The 23,572-nt window shown below is 39.4% G+C and overlaps 1 protein-coding gene and 1 long non-coding RNA gene across 3 annotated transcripts in view; one reads left to right on the forward strand and one right to left on the reverse strand.

The window, feature by feature from the left end:
• uba7 (ubiquitin-like modifier activating enzyme 7) overlaps positions 1-23,572 on the forward strand; it is an 83,897-nt gene that overhangs the window by 41,519 nt on the left and 18,806 nt on the right. The window lies entirely within an intron of this gene.
• LOC136692817 (uncharacterized) lies at positions 224-10,531 on the reverse strand. 2 transcript variants are annotated; one of them, XR_010801987.1, is made up of 4 exons: positions 9,533-10,531; positions 9,055-9,156; positions 6,330-6,431; positions 224-983 (listed from the first exon to the last, which is right to left on the reverse strand). It is a non-coding gene; the product is annotated as an uncharacterized lncRNA (long non-coding RNA). The 2 variants fall into 2 exon arrangements; XR_010801988.1 differs by lacking the exon at positions 6,330-6,431.

A 23,572-nucleotide genomic window follows, 5' to 3' on the forward strand; every position in this document is an offset into this window, starting at 1 on the left:
TATCTCACCAAAATTGATTCTGACCAGACGTCCTCATGACTTGTGGGGACATTTCAGGTTTGGAGTATATTTGGGGACCAAATATTACACAAATCACCTGTTCTCATTCTTTGTGGGGACCAATTTCATTTTGAGACAGAACAATGTGTAATCTATAATTAATGCAGAAAAACAACTAATCCAGTTCGATGCATTCGTTTAAAGATTAATTTATTAACCTTTAACGTTATTTGAACTAATTTGTTCTTTTATTAAACTCTGAAAAAGATAGGCACAGATGTGTACATACTGTAGAAGCAATGAAGTTAGCCAAAAACTGAGAGAATAAAACACAATATAAATAAATAATACCTTGAATAACTGATGAGCTTAGCTAGGCTAAAGAAAATTAAAAATCAATATGAACACACACAATATAAACTCAGAATAATTGACATGAGACAGTCCATCTATGATATTAACCAAGAACTCCATTACGAACACTGTACTTACACTCGCTGTCCATTATATTAGTTACTCTTACCATGTAGGAGCACTGCCATGTCTGATCCACTCATACCAGAGCAACACATTAATTGTGCTTGTGCAATGCATGGGACCTACACTACTGGACTGTTTGGTCCCTAGGGGTACTCTAGGGGTACTGCCCATTGAAGAACAGGGTGAAATCTGGTAAACAAAGCATGCAGCACAAGAAATGGACACTATTCTGTAAATGCTGAACTACAAAATGCTCCTACCTTGTAAATGGAGCGGATGAAATGAACAGTGAGTATAAACACAAGGTGTTCCTATCAAAACTGCCTGGTCCGAGAGAGCTTTGATCAAGTCTGAAAACAGAAACTTTAAAACAATATAAATCACATCACAACATTGCAGAGACAGGTTTAAGAGCCCACTGTTCAGATGTATACAGTGAACAAACAGCTTTCCAGGAACTTTCCATCAACATGAGCTTCTCCACTCCATGGAATTCACTGGACCTAGGTGACAAAAAAAAAATATATATATATATATATATATATATCTCAAAGGAAATTTTCCTATGCCTAAATTTTAATAAAAAATTCTCTTTTACCAACATCTTTTTTGGCACAAATTGCATGATTTAATAAGGCTGTTTTTCTTACAACATGCAAAAGAGAAAACAGACCTACATTGGCACTCAAAATGATATCAAGCCCCAAATTAGGATTATTAGCTTCTTTTTTTTTGCAAAAAGTGATTAAAATAACAATTTAAATAGATAAAATTGTTTTCTCCCAATCCAACAAAAAATGCCCAAAATAACTACTGCCTCAGAATCATTAAACACCTTTTAAAACCCTTTGTGACAGGTGTAATTAATACTTAGTAGAGTACCTTTTTACCATTTCTTTATACTTGAGTGAATCCATCTCATTCATAAAACAAGTACGTTCATAAATATCATTCAATTACATGTTTCTTGATGGATTCCTGATATATGATCACACTGCACGATTGTAGCCCCGATTTTCTTGTCAAAGACTGTTTTAGGGGATCACGGGAACAACCCTTAGGTCATAGGCAATCTCGAAGACGGCCAATTGATGGACCAATAGGAAAGCTTTAGCTGGACCAATCAGATCGCAAGGTTTGTTTAACCAATCGGATTTGTTGCTGTCAACCATAGCGCTTTTCCACCAAAAGAACTCTGGTTCTTGAACCAGTTCTGTTCCTGATTCTAGGAACATTGGTTCTTTCCAGTGAACCACCGCATTTCTACACATTTTGAGGGGAACCAGGAATACGTCATGAACGGAGACACTATGGCTGAGTTCAGAGGCATCCTGCTGACCTTGTGAACAGCGGAGAAATGTAACCAAGAGCCCAGAGCTTCAAATACAGCGTTATCGCCCAGTGGAGCTTGACAGGGTCATTCACAACGTTTCATATAAATAAATAATAGGAAAAAACAGGAACATGCCCCATTTTTATGCGTTTCCGGTGAAGTTAGGCGCAATTGCATGTGCGTTGATCAAAGCCGCGGCTTTTGTTTACGCTTCTCTGCTGTCCGTAGAAACGCGGCGGTTCACGGACCTGAGTTCATTTTTTGGAAAAGCGCTATGGTTGACAGCAACAAATCAATGTTCCAATTGGTTAAACAAACCTCACAATCTGCTTGGTCCAGCTAAAGATTTCCTATTGGTCCATCAATAGGCCGTCAAAACAGGGTCTTAAATCCGCATCTGCAAAAAGAGATTCGCACACGCAACAGAGAAGGAGAATGTGTGGATTTTTCCATCTCATTCAAAAATTCCCCCAGTCACATTTGGAACTTTAAAAAGGTTTTCTCTTGCACATTTTAAACCGTTTGAGAAGTTACTGATTCACACATTCACAACATTTCATTTACAAATGCAAATCTTTTTTGCACATTTGTGAATTTAATTTATTATTGTAGTTGTTGTTTTAAATTTGTGCATTCCAATACATTTGTGGATTTTAGTTTTACGTGTATGTAGTTGCTCAAGCACAGTTAAAATTTCGTGTATGTAGTTGCTCAAAAGCAGTTACAAAGTCCATTACATTTGTGAGTATTGTTTTAAAATGCACCAGAGCAAACCTTTATGTTCCAAATGTGACAAAAAATGCACACATTCACCTTCTCTGCTGCTTGTGTAAATCTCTTTTTACAGTTGTGAATTTTTGACCCTGATTGGCCAACTGATGTACCAATAGGAAAGCTTTAGCTGTACCAATCATATAGTGAGGTTTATTTAACCGATCAGAACATTGATTTGTTGCTGTCAATCACAGCGCTATTTCACCAAAAGAACTCTGGCTCCTAAACCGGTTCCATTCCTGATTCTTGGAACCTTGGTTCTTTCCAATGAACTGCTGCGTTTCTACACGTTTAAAGGGGAAACAGGTATACGTCATTAGCGGGGGAGTCGCTGTGCCTGAATACAGCGCCAGCACCAAAGACTGTTAGACTCATTGTTAGAGTCATTGTTTATTCTTTGTTTACCATGAAGTCAGACCCGAGTGAGATATAATACTGTGTAAATGTTGCCGAGTTCAGAGCCGTCCTGCTGAGCTTGTGAACAGCAGAGAAACGTAACCGAGAGCTGCGGCTCTGACCAACACAAATGGAATCGCACACAAACAGCACCAGAAACAAAAAAACAGGGCGTGTTCCTGTTTTATTTCTTTTTATTTATTTATTTGAAACGTTGTAAATTACCCTGTCAAGCTCCGCAGTGCAATAACGCTGCATTTGAAACTCAGCTGGGAACAAACTTTTCTAGGTCGCGAACCAGTTTGTGTAGATGGAAACATACCAAACGGTTCCAAATTCACCTTGCGAACTGGAACCGTTCTGGTTCCTTTTTGGTGGAAATGCACTATCAGAGATACAATAGAGTAGGGGTCCCCAATTACTTTTACTCAAGGGCCACATCCAACAAACATCGTAAAGGCAGGGTGTCATTCTCATATTTTTTCATACAGTACTTTACAAGATTTATTATTTCGGTTAATATATTAAGTCTATGTAAATCGGTAGGCCTTACTAACTACAGTTATTTTATTTTACAAACACTTCAATGAGAGAAGTGATAGTGGCAGGTGGAAACGAGATACCTGAATTTTTGTATTTAAATTGTATCAGCAGCAAATTGCAAGAATGCAAACCCCAGCCTTGTATGTGTAACGAGACCAATGGCCTGATGTGGCAGCAAGTCCAGTTTATATTATTACATTTATTCAAACTAGGAACTATGACTAAACGTTAACTACATCAGTGGCATAGCCACAAATTGATCTTTGGGTGGGCCTGTGTAAAAGTGTGTGGGCACAATTATTCTTTCTATAATAATAAGCAGTGTGATTTATGAAATTGTAGGCTGCCAACTTTCTGAAACCAAATTTAGGGACACATTTATAGCTTTACTATTTTAAATACTTCACTAATTACAATTTATATAAATAAATCATGGAAAGTTAATACAAGTGAGGACCAATGAGAAGCATGTTCTGTGGAGTACCTGCCCCTCCCTCTGGCTAAGGGAGACCAGCAGAGCTTCTGTCTGTTTCAAACTATAAGTTTTTACAGTCTAACCTCAAAACAATATAATAAATGGTGTCCTGTGTTGGTTCAATACCAAACACGGCTTTCAGTGTCCAAATATCGAACAAAGTTTGGGAACTGTGCAGAACGTGGGTGGCAGGCACATGCAAGACCAGTAGAGATAGGTGTTATGGGATTTGTAGCCAAGTTTGCTGCATCCATGCATGTGAACTTCGATATCAGGTGCCGAAAACTATGGGCAGCTGTGGATTAGTTATCAGAACCAGCTGAAAATCTAGTCAGCAGTTGTGGAAAAGAAAAAAAATACTTGGGGAAAATGCATATTACTTAGAGAAATACACTGTAACGTAAACTGTAGTTCAGAAAATGTTGTCTGTATACTGACCTGTGAGTGTACTGCTATAGTAGGAGTGTCTCCCTAGAAGTGGTCCCTACGATGCTAGACCTGACAGTGTGTGTCACCAATACAAACTGAAAGAGCTGTGTCAGAAAAGAAAATAATAACAAATTCAAACTAGACCCTCAGTGACACCAGTCATGAGGTAACATACACTGCAGTTCAGAAAAGCTGTCTGTATATTGACCTGTGAGTGTACTGCTGTAGTAGGAGTGTCTTCCTAGAAGTGGTCCCTACGACGCTAGACCTGACAGTGTGTGTCACCAATAAAACCTTAAAGAGTTGTATCAGAAAAGAAAATAATAACAAATTCAAACTAGACCCTCAGTGACACCAGTCATGAGGTAACATACACTGTAGTTCAGAAAAGCTGTCTGTATATTGACCTGTGAGTGTACTGCTGTAGTAGGAGTGTCTTCCTAGAAGTGGTCCCTACGACGCTAGACCTGACAGTGTGTGTCACCAATACAACCTTAAAGTGCTGTGTCAGAAAAGAAAATAATAACAAATTCAAACTAGACCCTCAGTGACAACAGTCATAAGGTAATGTACACTGTAGTTCAGATAAACTGTCTGTATATTGACCTGTGAGTGTACTGCTTTAGTAGGAGTGTCTCCCTAGAAGGGGACCCCACTATGCAAGACCTGACAGTGTGTGTAACTAATATAATCTTAAAGAGCTTTATCAGAAAAGAAAATAATAACAAATTCAAACTAGAACCTCAGTGACATCAGTCATGAGGTAATGTACACTGTAGTTCAGATAAACTGTCTGTATATTGACCTGTGAGTGTACTGCTTTAGTAGGAGTGTCTCCCTAGAAGGGGACCCCACTATGCTAGACCTGACAGTGTGTGTCATTAATATAAGCTTAAAGAGCTGTGTCAGAACAGAAAATAATAACAAATTCAAACTAGACCCTCAGTGACATCAGTCATGAGGTAATTTACACTGTAATTCAGATAAAGCTGTCTGTATATTGACATGTGAGTGTACTGCTTTAGTAGGAGTGTCTCCCTAGAAGGGGACCCCACTATGCTATACCTGACAGTGTGTGTCATTAATATAAGCTTAAAGAGCTGTGTCAGAAAAGAAAATAATAACAAATTCAAACTAGACCCTCAGTGACATCAGTCATGGGGTAATGTACACTGTAATTCAGATAAAGCTGTCTGTATATTGACCTGTGAGTGTACTGCTTTAGTAGGTGTTTCTACCTAAACGGGGACCCCACTATGCTAGACCTGACAGTGTGTGTCACTAATATAAGCTTAAAGCGCTGTGTCAGAAAAGAAAATAATAACAAATTCAAACTAGACCCTCAGTGACATCAATCATGGGGTAATGTACACTGTAGTTCAGAAACGCTGTCTGTATATTGACCTGTGAGTGTACTGCTATAGTAGGAGTGTCTCCCTAGAATGGGACCCCTCTATGCTAGACCTGACAGTGTGTGTCACTAATATAAGCTTAAAGAGCTGTGTCAGAAAAGAAAATAATAACAAATTCAAACTAGACACTCGGTGACATCAGTCATGAGGTAATGTACAGTGTAGTTCAGAAACGCTGTCTGTATATTGACCTGTGAGTGTACTGCTTTAGTAGGTGTTTCTCCCTAAACGGGGACCCCACTATGCAAGACCTGACAGTGTGTGTGTGCACATTTGACCAAAACCTTTTCAATAGTTCCGTCCTGAGAGGGTCCCCACAACGTAAGGCCTGAGAGTGTGTGTAACCAGTACCATCCCTAAGGCCTCACCCAAAAGCAATGAACTATCACAATTTTGTACCAGAGAAATTAACTTCAACTGACCACAGTGACCTGCCTCACTAAAACCTATTTCAGTGACTATGTGGACATGAAACCTTTTTAAATACCTCCAAGTCAGAGGACGGCGCTCCAGCGCTGAGCACAGGACTGGAAGCTGAGTGGGTTTGTTCTACCATGTCCATCGTGTCAGCGGTGTCCTCTCATGCCTTCTACAGAGATTTCAAACAACAGTAAAACATTTTAGTGAACACCACACACAAATACATTAGTATTTAAAGTGCAATACATTTTACAACATGTTTAATCTCTCATCAGTTAAACAATTGCTGAGTCAAATTGACTTGACATGGATACACCATGGTATTAAAAATCGTAAGACACATTTGTCCTGACACAAGTAACAATTTCAGATTATACCACCAATACAACCGCCAATACAACCTGAAAGAGCTGAATCAGAAAAGTAAATAACCAATTTAAACTAGACCCTCAGTGACATCAGTCATAAGGTAACGTACACTGTAGTTCAGAAACGCTGCCTGTATATTGACCTGTGAGTGTACTGCTATAGTAGGAGTGTCTCCCTAGAAGGGGACCCCTCTATGCCAGACCTGACAGTGTGTGTCACTAATATAACCTGAAAGAGCTGTGTCAGAAAAGAAAATAATAACAAATTCAAACTAGACCCTCAGTGACATCAGTCATGAGGTAACGTACACTGTAGTTCGGAAAAGCTGTCTGTATATTGAGATATGAGTGTACTGCTATAGTAGGAGTTTCTCCCTAGAAAGGGACCCCTCTATGCCAGACCTGACAGTGTGTGTCATTAATATAATCTTAAAGAGCTGTGTCAGAAAAGAAAATAATAACAAATTCAAACTAGACCCTCAGTGACATCAGTCATGAGGTAATGTACACTGTAGTTCAGATAAACTGTCTGTATATTGACCTGTGAGTGTACTGCTTTAGTAGGTGTGTCTCCCTAAACGGGGACCCCACTAGGCTAGACCTGACAGTGTGTGTCACTAATATAAGCTTAAAGCGCTGTGTCAGAAAAGAAAATAATAACAAATTCAAACTAAACCCTCAGTGACATCAGTCATGAGCTAATGTACAGTGTAGTTCAGAAACGCTGTCTGTATATTGACCTGTGAGTGTACTGCTATAGTAGGAGTGTCTCCCTAGAAGGGGACCCCTCTATGCTAGACCTGACAGTGTGTGTCACTAATATAAGCTTAAAGAGGTGTGTCAGAAAAGAAAATAATAACAAATTCAAACTAGACCCTCAGTGACATCAGTCATGGGGTAATGTACACTGTAGTTCAGATAAACTGTCTGTATATTGACCTGTGAGTGTACTGCTTTAGTAGGTGTGTCTCCCTAAACGGGGACCCCACTATGCTAGACCTGACAGTGTGTGTCACTAATATAAGCTTAAAGAGCTGTGTCAGAAAAGAAAATAACAAATTCAAACTAGACCCTCAGTGACATCAGTCATGAGGTAATGTACACTGTAGTTCAGATAAACTGTCTGTATATTGACCTGTGAGTGTACTGCTTTAGTAGGTGTGTCTCCCTAAACGGGGACCCCACTAGGCTAGACCTGACAGTGTGTGTCACTAATATAAGCTTAAAGCGCTGTGTCAGAAAAGAAAATAATAACAAATTCAAACTAAACCCTCAGTGACATCAGTCATGAGCTAATGTACAGTGTAGTTCAGAAACGCTGTCTGTATATTGACCTGTGAGTGTACTGCTATAGTAGGAGTGTCTCCCTAGAAGGGGACCCCTCTATGCTAGACCTGACAGTGTGTGTCACTAATATAAGCTTAAAGAGGTGTGTCAGAAAAGAAAATAATAACAAATTCAAACTAGACCCTCAGTGACATCAGTCATGGGGTAATGTACACTGTAGTTCAGATAAACTGTCTGTATATTGACCTGTGCGTGTACTGCTTTAGTAGGTGTGTCTCCCTAAATGGGGACCCCACTATGCAAGACCTGACAGTGTGTGTAACTAATTTAAGCTTAAAGCGCTGTGTCAGAAAAGAAAATAATAACAAATTCAAACTAAACTCTCAGTGACATCAGTCATGAGCTAATGTACAGTGTAGTTCAGAAACGCTGTCTGTATATTGACCTGTGAGTGTACTGCTATAGTAGGAGTGTCTCCCTAGAAGGGGACCCCTCTATGCTAGACCTGACAGTGTGTGTCACTAATATAAGCTTAAAGAGGTGTGTCAGAAAAGAAAATAATAACAAATTCAAACTAGACCCTCAGTGACATCAGTCATGGGGTAATGTACACTGTAGTTCAGATAAACTGTCTGTATATTGACCTGTGAGTGTACTGCTTTAGTAGGTGTGTCTCCCTAAACGGGGACCCCTCTATGCTAGACCTGACAGTGTGTGTCACTAATATAAGCTTAAAGAGCTGTGTCAGAAAAGAAAATAATAAATTCAAACTAGACCCTCAGTGACATCAGTCATGGGGTAATGTACACTGTAGTTCAGATAAACTGTCTGTATATTGACCTGTGCGTGTACTGCTTTAGTAGGTGTTTCTCCCTAGAATGGGGACCCCACTATGCAAGACCTGACAGTGTGTGTGTGCACATTTGACCAAAACCTTTTCAATAGTTCCGTCCTGAGAGGGTCCCCACAACGTACGACCTGAGAGTGTGTGTAACCAGTACCATCCCTAAGGCCTCACCCAAAAGCAATGAACTATCACAATTTTGAACCAGAGAAATTAACTTCAACTGACCACAGTGACCTGCCTCACTAAAACCTATTTCAGTGACTATATGTATATGAAACCTTTTTAAATACCTCCAAGTCAGAGGACGGAGCTCCAGCGCTGAGCACAGGACCGGAAGCTCAGGGGGTTTGTTCTACCATGTCCATCATGTCAGCGGTGTCCTCTCATGCCTTCTACAGAGATTTCAAACAACAGTAAAACAGCCTACAGTTAATGAAATATCACAATTTAATATTAAACATTTGGTAACCACAAATGAGACTATCAGTGTAATTTAATGAATATACAATCTTTTATTTTAATCTACATATTCTGCATAACCTAGCTTCAGTTCAAAAATTGAAAAGTTTTAAAAACACATTAGCATTTAGCAGAAAATAAAAATAAAAAGCTGAATTTTACCAGTACTCCTTATATTACAAATAACTACTCTACAACTGCTTAAAGGCTGCTAATTTAAAACATTAAGTGAACTATACAGGCAAAAAAAAAAAAAAAAAAAACATAATGCACAATTTAATCTTGAAGAAAAGATTATACTAGATTTACCTTTATATGAGTTTAGAGATACCTTCCAATACATTGGTGTTGATAGTGGCACTGATGACATTCTGTGCTGCTTCATCAAGTGCTTTCACTCTCCTCCGTCTCAATTGTACTGTCCTCCTGGAACTCACAATATGCGTAAATGTAGGCAGACAAATCATAACCTAGCCACTGAAATACATTGCATTGTAATGCTGGTCCCAAGCGTGTATACATAGGGAGGGTTGTGTCAGAAAGATTATCTTTTGTATAAACTATGTCAAATTAACTATGCAGATCACTAACAAGAGTTCCATATCGGATCAGAGAAGGCCCGGGTTAACAACGTCCACCATTGGGATTGTTTCCTGCCAGTGTACCAGTGGAAATTGGGATACTGTTGGTCACAGGAGGAGAAGGAGAGGGGGAACAAGAGTTGAGAGACAAAATAAAGAAGAGGGTGAGGAAGGTGGAGGTGAGAGTGAAAACACTGAATGTTAGCACTATGACTGGTAAAAGGAGAGAGGTAGATGATATGGTGGTAGAATTTGCCCCAAAAAATGCAAATGGCAGTAGTAAATACTTATTTTCAGAAGAAGGAAGAGCATAGGGTGACATTTAAGAGTGGAGGAAGGTCTACACATGTGGACTATGTTTTATGCAGGCGAAGCAACCTGAAGTAATTTAGTGACTGTAAGGTGGTGGCAGGGGTAAAGTATAGCAAGGCAGCATCAGACGGTGGTGGTAGGTAGAATGTATTTGGAGGTGAAGAAAAGGAAGTGGGTGAGGGCTAAATCACAGATCAGATGGTGGACGTTAAAGTAAGAACAGTACGGTGTGTGATTCAGGGAGGAGGTGAGGCAGATGCTAGGTGGGGTGGACGAGGTGATGGACAGATGGGCAGAGACTGCAAAAGCAGTGAGGGAATCGGCTACAGGTACTGTGTTTGTCGTATGGACAGAGGAAGGAAGGGAGGAGACTTTGTGCTGGAATGAGGAGATCATGCAGGAAATCTTAAGAAGGAAGTGGTCGACAAAACAGAATTGGAATCTCAAGAGAGATGTCTAAAGAAATACAAAAAAATGCAGTATCAAGCAAACGGAGAAGTGACAAAGGCTAGGGAAAATGCACGTGAAAAGTTGTATGAGAATATGGATAGTGAGGTTAGAATAAAAGACATGTATCGACTGGCGAGATGAGAGAGGAACAGGATGTGAGGATGTACAGCATGTTAGAATGATAATGAATGTAGAAGGTATTGTGCAGACTAATGAAGAGATGATATTTGAAGGTGGAAGGAGTACTTTGAGGAACTGATGAATGTTTGTGAGGAGAATAGGGAGCATGTTAAGGTTAGTCTGGAGCTATGGAGGAACACAGTAATTCATTCACTCACTTACTGTAAGTACACATCTAAATGTGAATAAACAGTTCTCGTATTCTGAGCTTAGATGCAGATCAGTCGAGGGGTCAGTGCATTACTCTCCTTTTTCTCCTCCCAGATCTTTCCCTTATCCTCTTTCCACCTGCCCAGGAACGGCTTCTGCTGTCTCCCTCTCCAAAATCTCTCTCTCCCTAAAAGTAAACAAATACAAACAAACCAAATGTTACAAGCAAGTCAGGCTTATAGTACACACCAAATGCTCACTGATTTTCAAATGAAGGAGTTGCAAATATATCATAGGCTACACTGTCAAACACATTGTTTTAGATTTGCAGATTTTTAACATCTCAAAGCAATTTTACGTGATTTAAACTAATTACAAAAACCCACATATTGGCACTTTAATTTAACTTTCCCGTCTGTCTTTCTCTCTCAAGTGAATGCACTGAAAATACAGTTTTAATAAAACCCTCTAACTGTCTCTCTGTCTCCAACACGCATTCATGGAAACAGAGTCCTCTAAAAACTTACTTTTACAAAACCAGCCGAATATTCTCTCTATATCCAGTATAGCGTTAGCTAAAGCACGAAAGCTTTTAACGTCACATTTCACGGGCCTCTTTCTCTCTGCACTACTCACACACGGAAATATAGCCCTTTAAAACATTTAAAAACAGCTTAATAACTCCCATTCTCTCTATATACACACATAAATACGACTAAAATAAGCGTTACATTACCGAGTAAAGCCATATATTTAAGCCGTTGTTTATTACCTTTCAGCTCGTCCTGTGCACGACCCCGCAGACTCTTCGTGGAACAGAGGGATTATGGGAAGTGTAGTTCCTTTGTAGTTCCGAGTTGCTTTTCCTTCATTCAATGTAGAACGGTGAAAACTACAAATCGCCATTTTATATTCGCTTCCATTACACAGAGCCATTATCTTCAACCAAATGTTCGGCTGAGCTATTTTAATACATAAAGAGTGGACTATATTTACACGTATATGAATTTTACTGTTGAACGTGTCACCATTAAAGACTTTATAACGCTGATGTTTGAACTAAAAGTTTTAATTTAAACAATTTAATTCGCCTCCTCACTAACTTACAATATACTACACCGGGATTAATATTTTGTAACTAAATGTGATGTCCATGTACATTTCTTGTTAAGATTATTTTCTATGTTTAAAAGACTAACAAGTTGTGTACGGTGTTTTATTTGTGTTTACCTTGGAGAAGGAGCCATTAATGCAGTGTTTAAAGGACACTAGTTCATTTAATATGAGTCACTATCAGTGTTGCGTAGACGCAGTACTGAAGTGTGTACGGACCCCCACGATCTGTGTGTTCATGCAATACCACCGAGTGCCACCGGGGGCGTGGTGAGCAGAGTCACACACAAATGAGACTGTCAGGTTTGTGTGAAGCATGGGGGCCAAAAAAAAAACTGCACCACCCATATCAGCATGGCCTCCTGAGTCAGCTGACCTATTTTGGCTGAAAACATTGTGGGGACCAGCAAACCGGTCCCCACCATGTTTTTGGTCCCCACACCGTGAGTGTGCTAACAGGTTGCGGACCCCACCATGTAATATAAACAAACACACACCAAATACACACACACACACACACACACAAACACACTGCATTAGAAGCCAGAATTCCTTGATCTGTGCAGAATTCTATGATCTGTGTATACTACACATGCTTCTCGTTGATATGGTAATATATACACAAAATTACACTAAATTAACTTGTATCATTTTGTAGTGTCTATGTAAATGGCAACAACAAGATTCAGCTCTGTGATTTAGTGAAGATCTTGCATGTAAAACAGTCCAGTGCTTAAGTACACTACATGAGGAGAAAGGGAGTAAGAAAAAGTGTGAGCAAAAAAATAAAAAGGCAGATAGGCCCCCTTCCCTGGTCCCTGTGGCCTTGGGGAGCGTTAGCATGCAGCTCAATTTTGGAGTAACTCAAGCCGGTGTCTAGCCTTCAGCTTCGTGACATAAACAAAGCCAGAGGACACCTGGCTTGTGCCTTTCTTTTGGTCCTTTCTCCACAGGCTACTTCTCCTAATGTACACACTTTCTTTACACTGCTAGTAGCTAGTTGTGTACAAAAGCAGAGTGCCCTATTTATTTAATTTCATTCTCTTTTTATTGTCAAGATTGAGTTGATAATGTTTTGAGGGTTTTGAACTTTAGAGAGTAAAAGCACTGATAAGATTATCTTAATGAACTTAACTTAGGCAGTTAATAAGGGCGTTAACTGAGTGTGTCCTTTTTCCCAAATCCTGAACACGCTGAGCACTCACACTCCTGTTGTTTACTCTTTGATGGCATTATGAATACCTGCACTTCAAAGACCTCCTTAAGCTTTGGAACATTGGGACAGGGCCTTGTTCTATTTTATTCCTCAGTATCTTGATGTTGTTGCCTGATTTCTATGCAGTGATGGGATTTATTTGAGTTGCATAGGGATTTATGGAGTTTTTATTACCACATGCTTTTAGAATTGCCAATAAATCGGCATGCCAGTGCAACTAATAGGAATTTTCCTTCTCTAACAGCAAGATGAATATCTACCATATGTGTGTGGTGAGGCGTAGTTCAACTTCATTCTATACAACCTTTGTGGAAATGGTCCATGAGATTGAACTATAGATCTTACATTATGGTGGGAATGGAAAATCTCCCCCCCCCCCCCCCCCCCCACACACTCACACACACATGTTCATATCTGTCTGTAGCTCCTTCATTAAGCTTGCTGTGATCTCCGTGTGTTTCCAGATCCACAGCTCCAAAGCTGCTGCTGTTTTTCTCATCAGCGCTAACTCTTGGTTGATAGCGAGGATCAAACAGACCACAGGCCCAAAGTATTTTTATTACCCACTGTGATGACTGTGAGAAAGAAGACATGCTTCTGGATCCATGCTTCTGGATTGAGCCAACAAAGTCAGGTTTTAAACAAAATCAAGATTCTGAGATAAGGAATTGAGTTTGGGCTTATCTAACTAAAAACAAGCCTTCTCAGAGTGAAGATACCAGAGTCCTGAGGTTAGCAGTCTGATTGCTTCCATTGCTAGATAAAAGTCCACTCATGAAGGTCACATTGTTGCATTATCTGAATCCAAATGTAACTAAAAAAATCGTGTTTTCCTCTTCCGTCAGTAGTTTGAAGTTAAAGTTGGTCGTCAGCCAGCACCAACAGCGACAATCAGGCTTTGTCACAAATGACTCTGTGCTTTTTACATCACTATATCTGTGATGAAACGACAGCTTCTGCACCACAATGATGCAATACATGTTACAAAAGTAGCCATGCAGGTGATTGCTGGTTATAAACGGGTTTGTGTTAGACATAGTGTGCAGTACCTGGGTGTAGAATCTGTTATTTAAAGACCTACAGTACCAGTTAAATGTTTGGACATGCCCACTCAGGGAGGATTTCCTTTGCTTTGGGCCATTTTCCACATGTTGTGAATGTACAGCACCAGTCAAAAGTTTGGACATCTCATTCAATGGTTTGTTTGTTTGTTTTTTGTTATTTTCCACATTGTAAATGAATGTGGAAGACATTAAAACTGTGAAGGAACACATATGGATTTATGTAGTAAACAAAAAAAAATGTTAAACCAGAATATGTTTTATACTTTAGATTCTTCAAAGTAACTCCCTGTTGATTTGTTGAGGGCTTTGCACACTCTTACCATTCTCTCAGTCAGCTTCATGAGGTCATCACCTGGAATGGTTTTCAGTGAACAGCTGTGGCCTCACTGAGAGTTAATTTGTAGAACTGCTCGCCTTCTTAATGTGTCAGAGACCATAACTTGGGTTGTGCAAAGGTAGGGGCTGGTACATAGTTCTAACAATGAATAGCCCTATTCCACCACTGACTAATGAGAAGATGTGTCCAAACTTTTGATTGGGAACTGTATATTATGCACAACACACAGCTTATGGACTCATTTGAGACAGAGTCACATTAACATATCTGTGTGTGCACACATGTCATTTCAGAGGCAGATACATTAATACTACAGACAGATACAGGTAACATATTTGTGAATGTGGATTGTCAAGATAAGTCCAGTCTAGGCAAAAACAAATCTGAAATTGATTGCTTATGAACATAGTCTCAGACTCCTGGGTTAATTTTAGATTTTATGCAATTCATATAGTTTCTCTGTAGTTTTATTCCCATCTGGATCAGCAAATCACTTTTAAAAAAAAGTGCTACAAAGGGTTCTTTAAGCCATTTCTTAGAAGAACCACTTTTAGTTCCATAAAGAACCATGACTGTTAAAGAGATGTGTGAGTGTGTAGAACCTTTGAAAGGTTTAAAATGACCTTGATTTGATGTAAATGTTGTTACCCATTTAAAATTAATTAGCAAAATTACACCTCTGAGGTTTTCCAGGCAGATGTTTTTCCATGTGGAAAAAAAATATTTTTGTATAATACTTCTTGCCACATTTAGTCTCCTAGCATATGTTTCAGTGATTTTTCCCTAGATATTAAAGGTCACATATTTGTTCAGTGCATATGCATTATAATTTGGGGACCTCAAGATACCAACCAACACACTGTGAAATTAAACAACCCACTCAGTTGTTTGTGGGCTGCCTGAATCAGAAAACCATCTCAATCTCTCCAATCTCTCCAGTTTCAATCTGTGCCATCACAGCACTGGAGCTTCGTTTATGATAGAGTGCTAAAACAACGTTAACCTGAGCAAAACAAACACAACGAGAGCGGAGAAATAAAAGCACTGAACAAAAGCAGAGGAAAAAAACCAGGGTTTCTGCTCCTTGCAAAAGAAAGAAACGGGTTGGAAGAATCACTCTGACGTTTATTCTTCAGAGTTGTAACACTGAAGCCATACTCTGCCTGGGAAAAGGAAATGAAATAAAGAAGAGCAAAATCCCTCAGGCCTTGAGGTGATTATAAAGACAGCTGCAGGTCTAAGACATTTGTTTATATTTTATGATTATGTGAGGACGTGATACAGACTTCAGCGACGAGAGAACACACAACACTCTAGAAACTCAGCTTTGTGAACACATCATTGCTGTCTCAGTGCAAGAGTTTTGTGGTTGTGGAGATGTGTTGAAACATGTTTACAGACATCCCACCGATAAACTAATCCAGCCCGGATAGAGCCATGGTCTTCATGAGCTAATGAACTTTAACATGGATTGCAGTTTAATTTTAAGGACATAAGGGTATTTCCATTACGCAACTTCCATTATGCTTCCACTACAGCTACAGCATCGTGTCACTCTGATAACTGAAGAGGAATGTGGTAATAAAATGCAAATGCAGATGAAAACACTTACTCCATCATGGAGATTTCCATGCAGCTCCCTCCCTCAGAAATCCCAACTAGACCATTACAACCACAACATCCTTAATTGGCAGAGCATGTCTTTCCAAACGAGGCCAATAAAAAGAAGGAATGCGGTGTCCGTAATGGTCTGATCTAATATGAGTTAACTCTTTAGATGTGTTCAAACCCTCTGCAGACTATCCTGAGGTGTCTTCCCGGTTGAGGCAGGCACTTAATGAGAATAGAAGGAATATAATTTGGGGCTGCACAGTTAGGCTGCAGAGAGTGTCACCACCACACTGCTCCAGGGTCCTGGCTTCAATCCTCTCCTTGGGTCAACATCGGTGAGGAGTTTGGTGTATTTTCCCTGTTTCTTTGTGGGTTTCCTCCAGGTGCTCCTGGTTTCCTCCCACATATTGGTGTGTTCACAGGTGTGAGTCTGGGAGTGACTGGGTGAATTTGTCCACAGGTGTGTCTTTGTGTGTGTTTGTTTGTGTGTGTGTGTGTGTGTGTGTGAATGAATGAATAAGTGACTGGGTGAGTGTGCGAATTTGTGTGTGTGAGTGATTGGGTGAGGGTGTGATCCCCAGGGTTAGAATAGTGCCCTGTCCATGTAGTTTACCTGCATTGCAATATGGCCTCCATGAAATATCCCAGTTTAGTGTGTGTGTGTGTGTGTGTGTGTGTGTGTGTGTGTGTGTGTGTGTGTATGTCAGTAGAAGGACTTGCATTATAGCACAATCCATTACATCTTAGTATAATGTACATAAAACCAGTAATCTTTAATGATCTGTTTGTCTGCTTATTGATGCACGCCAGTATCTCTGTTTTTATATGTCTGTGTTTGAATGGAAAAACCTTTTTTAAATCTTACTTTCCCTCAAACGCTATCATTTGGCTCAGACTGCTCTAATATAAAACATAATAAAGCTCTTGAATTCAAGATTGATCCCACAGGCCAAATGTCTCTAACCACTTATGGTTACACTGGAAAAAAAGACAATAGGACATTCACCATGAACCTGAGCTCTGGAGGTGACTGCAAATAAAACATAATTCTAACTGCAGTATTATCAACATGTCTGGATTTTCATAAGACCATCACTGCTCAGAATCTACTGCTCAGAGTGTTCAGTTTAGATTGGGTCAGGTAAAGTACATGTTTGTACAATCATTTCTGCTTAACTCATGTATTAAATTGGTAAAAATATGTTTACTATTTTATTGTGCACTGGAGTGATTAGTTTAATGTAGTTTACACGTAACATACACTGTCAGAAAAACTATCACCGTGGTGGTCCTCTCAGTGGTATTCAGTACATTTAGAACATATTCAGTACTTTAAGTTAGGGAACATAATTGGGCCTTGTTCTCTTATAATTGTAGATTTTAAAGTTGTGCTGATTTTATACGCTCCATTTCATCTCCAAGACTTATATAATGTTCTGTTATTTTAAACATTTCTATAATGAAAGATTACAAATATTCAGTTCTTCTTCTGTAGAAGAGAATGTAGTGTAACTTTAGGGAACACAACTGGACTTTAAACCACTGTTTTACCTTCAAAGGTACATTTACACTCTTTGCACCTTTAGTGATTAGTAATGTACCTCTATGGTAATTTTTGTCTGAGAGAGTAACCTTCAGAGTAAAGATACTGGTTTCAAAAAAACAGAAATAGCAATATTTTTATCTTGATTTTTTTGTCATTTCTTTTTACCTTTTTATTGATAACACTTGATCATACAATATTTTGATCATTTAAAATATTTAACATTTCACACTTTAACCCATATATTTAGTTTAAAACAACACAAATACAACATTCTAAATGAAGATTGAAATTGAGGAAGTTTATAGTTTGGAAAAATATTTGCCCATTTTTCATTTGATGCCAGCAACACCTTCCAAAAAAAGTTGGGACATGTTTACCACAGGGCTACATCACAACTCCTCTTAGTGAAGTTATGTAATAACATAATTTTGGAAGTAAGACCACGTCCAATCTCCTCCTCTCAGCCGTATATATACTCTGTAAACTCACATCATTTCCGCGTCTAACAAACTTGCTCCCACTTCCACCCATCTCCACCCTTTTCTCGTATTCATCTATCCAACAGGGGGTCAGGCTTCATACGCTTTCATAAGCCACATTGAACCCCCCAATAAACTTCACTTTCCTATTTCAGCCTTAACAGACGTGGTCTGTACTAGCAAAACATCACTGTAAGGGTTTGGGAACTGAGGAGACTAGTAGCTGTAGTTTTGAAAATGAACTGTTTACACCCTCTTGTTTGATATAGAATTTCAACTGCTCAACAGCTCAGAGTCATCATTATAGTATTTTTGATTTCATAATGCACTACTTGTTTTCAGAAGGATGACAGGTCTGGACTAATTTAGCTCCCAGACTCTTTTGCTTTAGGAGCCATTATGTGGAAAATCATGCAAAATTTGATTTGCCCTTGTCTTACTGAATTAACCAAGGCCTTCCCTGAAAAGACCCTGAAATGTTGCTCTAAAACTTGTATAGATTATTCAGCATTAACGGTGCCTTCACAGATGTACAAGTCACCCATGCCATGTGCACTACCGCCCCCACATCCCAGCAGGGTTGCTGGCTTTTTAACTATGAACTACACTTATAACAAGCCGGATGGTCCCTGGTTGGCTCATGACAGCCATGGCTTTGACTGTTTTTTCCAATCACAGACATTACACTTTATTGTATTCAAACAAAACATGGGCTATTCACAGTGAAACATTGGAACGTTTCATATCCCACTGTAAATTAGTTCACACTGCAAACATTCATAGATTTGTTCTCCTCCCTGCTGCAGAATGTGAATAATGTGTGTCTACATCACCTCGGTGACATTAGCAAATATAGAAACATGAAAAAACTGTATCTGACTTAAAAAAGCAATAGTCTATTCTTTGTAATATATATATGTACAACATACATGATAGTTTAAGCATGCTATTTGCCAAATATTTGTAATATATGAAGTCCCATTTATTTTAAGTTGCATTAGCATTGTAGCTTGATTGCAAAAACAAGTAGAAACAAACTTTAAACTCAAAACTAATGTAACTTCATGTCCTACAAGTAGAATTAAATTTAACTGATAACTAAGACCAGATTCTGGCATGGTCTAGCCTCTTTCAGCCATGTACTTATAACATCACATCTCTGTAGGAATGGCTTAAATCCTGTTCGTAGTTCTCTGATCTTCTCCCAGAAGTATCCACTCCTTATTTCTCTTCTGATCCACACCTCTTTTCACTTCATTCCTTCCATCTTGTCCAGTGTTTTCTTATCATAAACATGCTCTATGTCTTCTCCTTCTTCTTTGTTCTGTCGTTCCTTCTGTGGCCAACAAGAGACACATGCTGCTGATTAAGGCCTTTGTCAGTGAACTTTCACCCCAGAGCCATATAGTCTCACAAATTAAGAACACACACACACACACACACACTCCTCTCATAAATCAGATCAGTGGTTGTCTGCATCTACTGCTCTGCCAGATTTTGCTATTGATTTGATGATATCATTGCACAGTAACTGAATTAAGAATCTGAGTCCATGCCAAGCCCTCTTTCTCTCTCTCTCTCTCTCTCTCTCTCTCTCTCTCTCTCTCTCTCTCCAGAACAAATTGCATGTAATTCCAACCGCTGGAATCTGCATTAGGAATGCTTTGGCCTACTTTTCTCCAAATAATTCCATAATACGATGTATATCCAATGTTATACAAACACTTTACTGTCAGTGACTTCAGCTCCATTAAGGTGCCCCCACTGTGGACACAGTAATACAGTTGTGCACACACAGTTGTTTAATTTCCATAGAAAATCATGAAATTAAATGGGTCTCTCTGGAGTAACAACACATGAGCCTAAGGTCTTAATGCCCAGTGCCTAGCGTCAATAATAATGCCCCAGAGCACTGGGCTATTGGGCACTGAAACTGTGTTCTCTGGACTCATGGTGTATGAGTTGGCATGAAGTTTTTGATCCAGATGTAATGATCCAACATCTGTACATGACATCACTAATGCTCCTGTGACTGAATGCTATCAAATCCTTACAGTAATATTCCAAAATCTAGTGTAAAGCCCACCCTCCCAGAAGAGTAGGAGCTGCTGCGGTAGTAAAGGAGGATAAACTCTAGACATTCTGCATATTGTATTCTTTCCTTTGTGACAAGCCAAATCTGAAACATAATGATGTCATTCAGATGTGATTAATTTGTGCCGCCGCTCTGCACTGCACTGCCGATGCAGGTTATACTTGTGAGCTTGTTTACCTGCACAGTGTCGGGAACAGGGGAAGTACTTCATGGCTTTTAACAGCTCTCTTCAAACAGCGTGTCAACACCTCAGAAACAGGAACTCCAGCTCCATAGAGGAAGTTCCTAAACACATAGATACATTTACAAAGAGCATCACAGTATACAAAAGCAATGCTAATTTTCCTGATTCTGATGTCCAGTGCTGATGCCATGTCCCCATGATGTAGGTGATTCACACATGTGAAGAAGTGACCTTTCCATCCCGTCATCGGCGCTGGAAAAGTAAAGGTCACACGGTTTTTTGAGAAGTGTAAAATGGCAGAAAGTGGACAGTATGCACAGCTCACATTCAAGGTCTCCTAGATTTTCATTATTTTTGAGAAATGGTAATAGAAATCGAATAGAATATAGAAATAGAATATTTTAATATGAATAAACACGTTAGAAAATGATAACTAGATAATCATAATTAGAACAATCATCATTAAATCATTCATAGTCTTTAAGCGCTTATCCAGTTCAGGGTCACGGTGGGTCCGGAGCCTAGGCAGGAAGGCAGGAACACACCCTGGAGGGGGCGCCAATCCTTCTCAGGGCAACATTCACTCACACAAGGATAAACGTTTTCAGCACCAAGTCCATCAAATGAGAATGAGCCACAGCTCAGTTCAGTGCCTGAGCACAATAGTGAGGAGCGAGGAACAGCAGCTCTGGTTTTTAACTGTTTTCACTCATTCACCTTTATTTAACCTCTGGGTGCATTGTGGGTGCCTCTCATTTACTCAGTTTTTTCTTCTCTTTTGTAATCTATTCTTACACTTATTTTATTGCATTACTTGTGTTGGTTTTGCTCTATTTAACCCCACCTTTGTGCTCTCACATAAACACAGGTCCAGCTCTGTGATTGGAGAGACTCAGATGATTTTGTATAATACGTTATTCTTTAATGCTAAACACCATCTGAATGAATAGGCACATTTTAGTAGCTCCAGGTGTGATATGAGCTCCATAATATAAGAATGGCAGTAGTTTTCCAGCCCTTCAGGAATGCAATACTGTTGAATTTTTCTCACAGCAAGAAATACAGTATACCAGCCCTGCTAACGTCACTCTTGCACCCAGAGGAATGAAAATGCTGAGTGAGAGAGGCCACTTTAGCTGCCCTCAGTGAGCCGTGAAAAGTCTGTATGTATCCAGACGCCCCACCAGACTGCCTTCATTTCCTGTCTGCGCCATTCCTTGAGCAGCCTTCGCTCTCTACAGTACAGTCCACAGTGGCCAAAGCCAAGCGTTAGCACTATTTTACGTAATTACCCAGTCTGCAAAATGTGAAAAAATTCAGCCAGGCGTGTGCTTCTGCAGCACTATTTCATGGCTTTTTCTGCTATTGCCCTGGAGCTTTGGGGCTTGCCTTTTTGGGGCATGTTATGTGCCCATGACAAAGATGATAGGGTCAATTAACCTCCCTTCAAACCTACCACCAAAGCTCATGGCTGTTTACTTTACCACATTAGAAAGAATTGAACTGCCCATTTCCTCCTGCAAGGAAATCTGACAGTCACAGCGCCATCATTTATTTTTCCAAACATTCTCAACTAATTCACTGTTAATATGTAAAGTGTCATTGTTTCGATTAGAAATGCTCCATTTTAGAGGTGATGGGAAATAAATGTCTGAAGAGCTGTGTGCCTCTAATGCTACTTGGCAGAAAGTAGAAAGATGTCTGATGTCACATATTGCTTGTGTTAGGTTTAAGATACGTATTCGGATATAATATTAAATTTAAAATTTAAACTAGACCTCTATAGGCTGGATATTGTATTCTAAGAAAGTTTCTTTTGTTAAATTTACAACTGTTTTACCATAATTTAATACTCAGAAGACTCATCATTCAGCTTCTGTAACCACTTCATCCTGATCATGGTTGCATTGTATCCAGTGATTCTGGGTAACTTCTGAAACCAACACAACCATGATCAGGATGAAGTCGGTATAGAAGGTGAATGAATAGTGAACCACCCAGAGAACCTACATATGTCTTCTTATCAGCAACACTACCTGCAGTGCCACCATGTCACCCTTCACTGGGTATAGGGTGTGTATCGTACATAAAATGGCTGAATTTGTGCTGTAGTTATTATCCCCCAGGTTCGTATCACTACAGCTGTAAAGGAATAAGAGTCAAGTTTATCTATGATGAAATATTTCAAATCACTTTTTTTTTTTTTTAAATAGTTATAGTTTCTTTTCAGTTGTATGTGAATTACTCAAATGTTTAGTTGGATAGTCCAGCTGCTTTATAATTCTCAGGATGCACTGCATAGGATCCAGTCATAAATAATTTAATAGGGGTGTTTAAAAAAGATCCAGTGATCTAGTTAGCCCACAGTTGACAATATCCTAAAGGTACATGTAACCTGGAGTTCTTCCATGTGCCAGGACTGCAGAATCAGGCCCAGTGGCAACATTCATTTTCTAGAATTAAGGGGGCAAAACAAAATACCCCAGCCTAATTACCCTAATTGTGCCTGACAACATGGTCTGTTTTTGTAGCAGTTCATTACATAGCAGCTGTCCTTCTTCAAACATTACCCATAGTGCAAAGCACCATGTGAACAGCTACTTAATGCAGAGACAAAACTATTTTTCGTCATCCAAAGCAAAAAATAAAATATGCGTTTACTCAACACAGACCAAAAAAGCTAGAAAATCTCAGGTAAATGACAGGTATTTAGTGTTTATTGTGTCAATAATGTTGGCCAGGTCCACTGGAAATCACAGTGTTATTACAAACTTTCAGTACGTCAACAAGGAATTTTATTGTTGGATTTGGATTTTGGGAGATGCTCTTGTCCAGAGAGATTAAAATTCTAATCATGTTGGTGTCATGGTGGTCATGTCAGGTTGGTGATTGTGGAGTTAGGGGTCTTGCCTGAGGACTCTTACTAGTGTGACATGGTGTGCTTACACTGGTCTGCCACATTGAAATCAGCGCTGTTGCCCACTACACAACACGAAGCACAAAAGCGCATTTCAGTGTCAGACAGAAAGTT

This window comes from Hoplias malabaricus, chromosome 3 (assembly GCF_029633855.1).
Source record: "Hoplias malabaricus isolate fHopMal1 chromosome 3, fHopMal1.hap1, whole genome shotgun sequence".
Classification (NCBI taxonomy): Eukaryota; Metazoa; Chordata; class Actinopteri; order Characiformes; family Erythrinidae; genus Hoplias; species Hoplias malabaricus.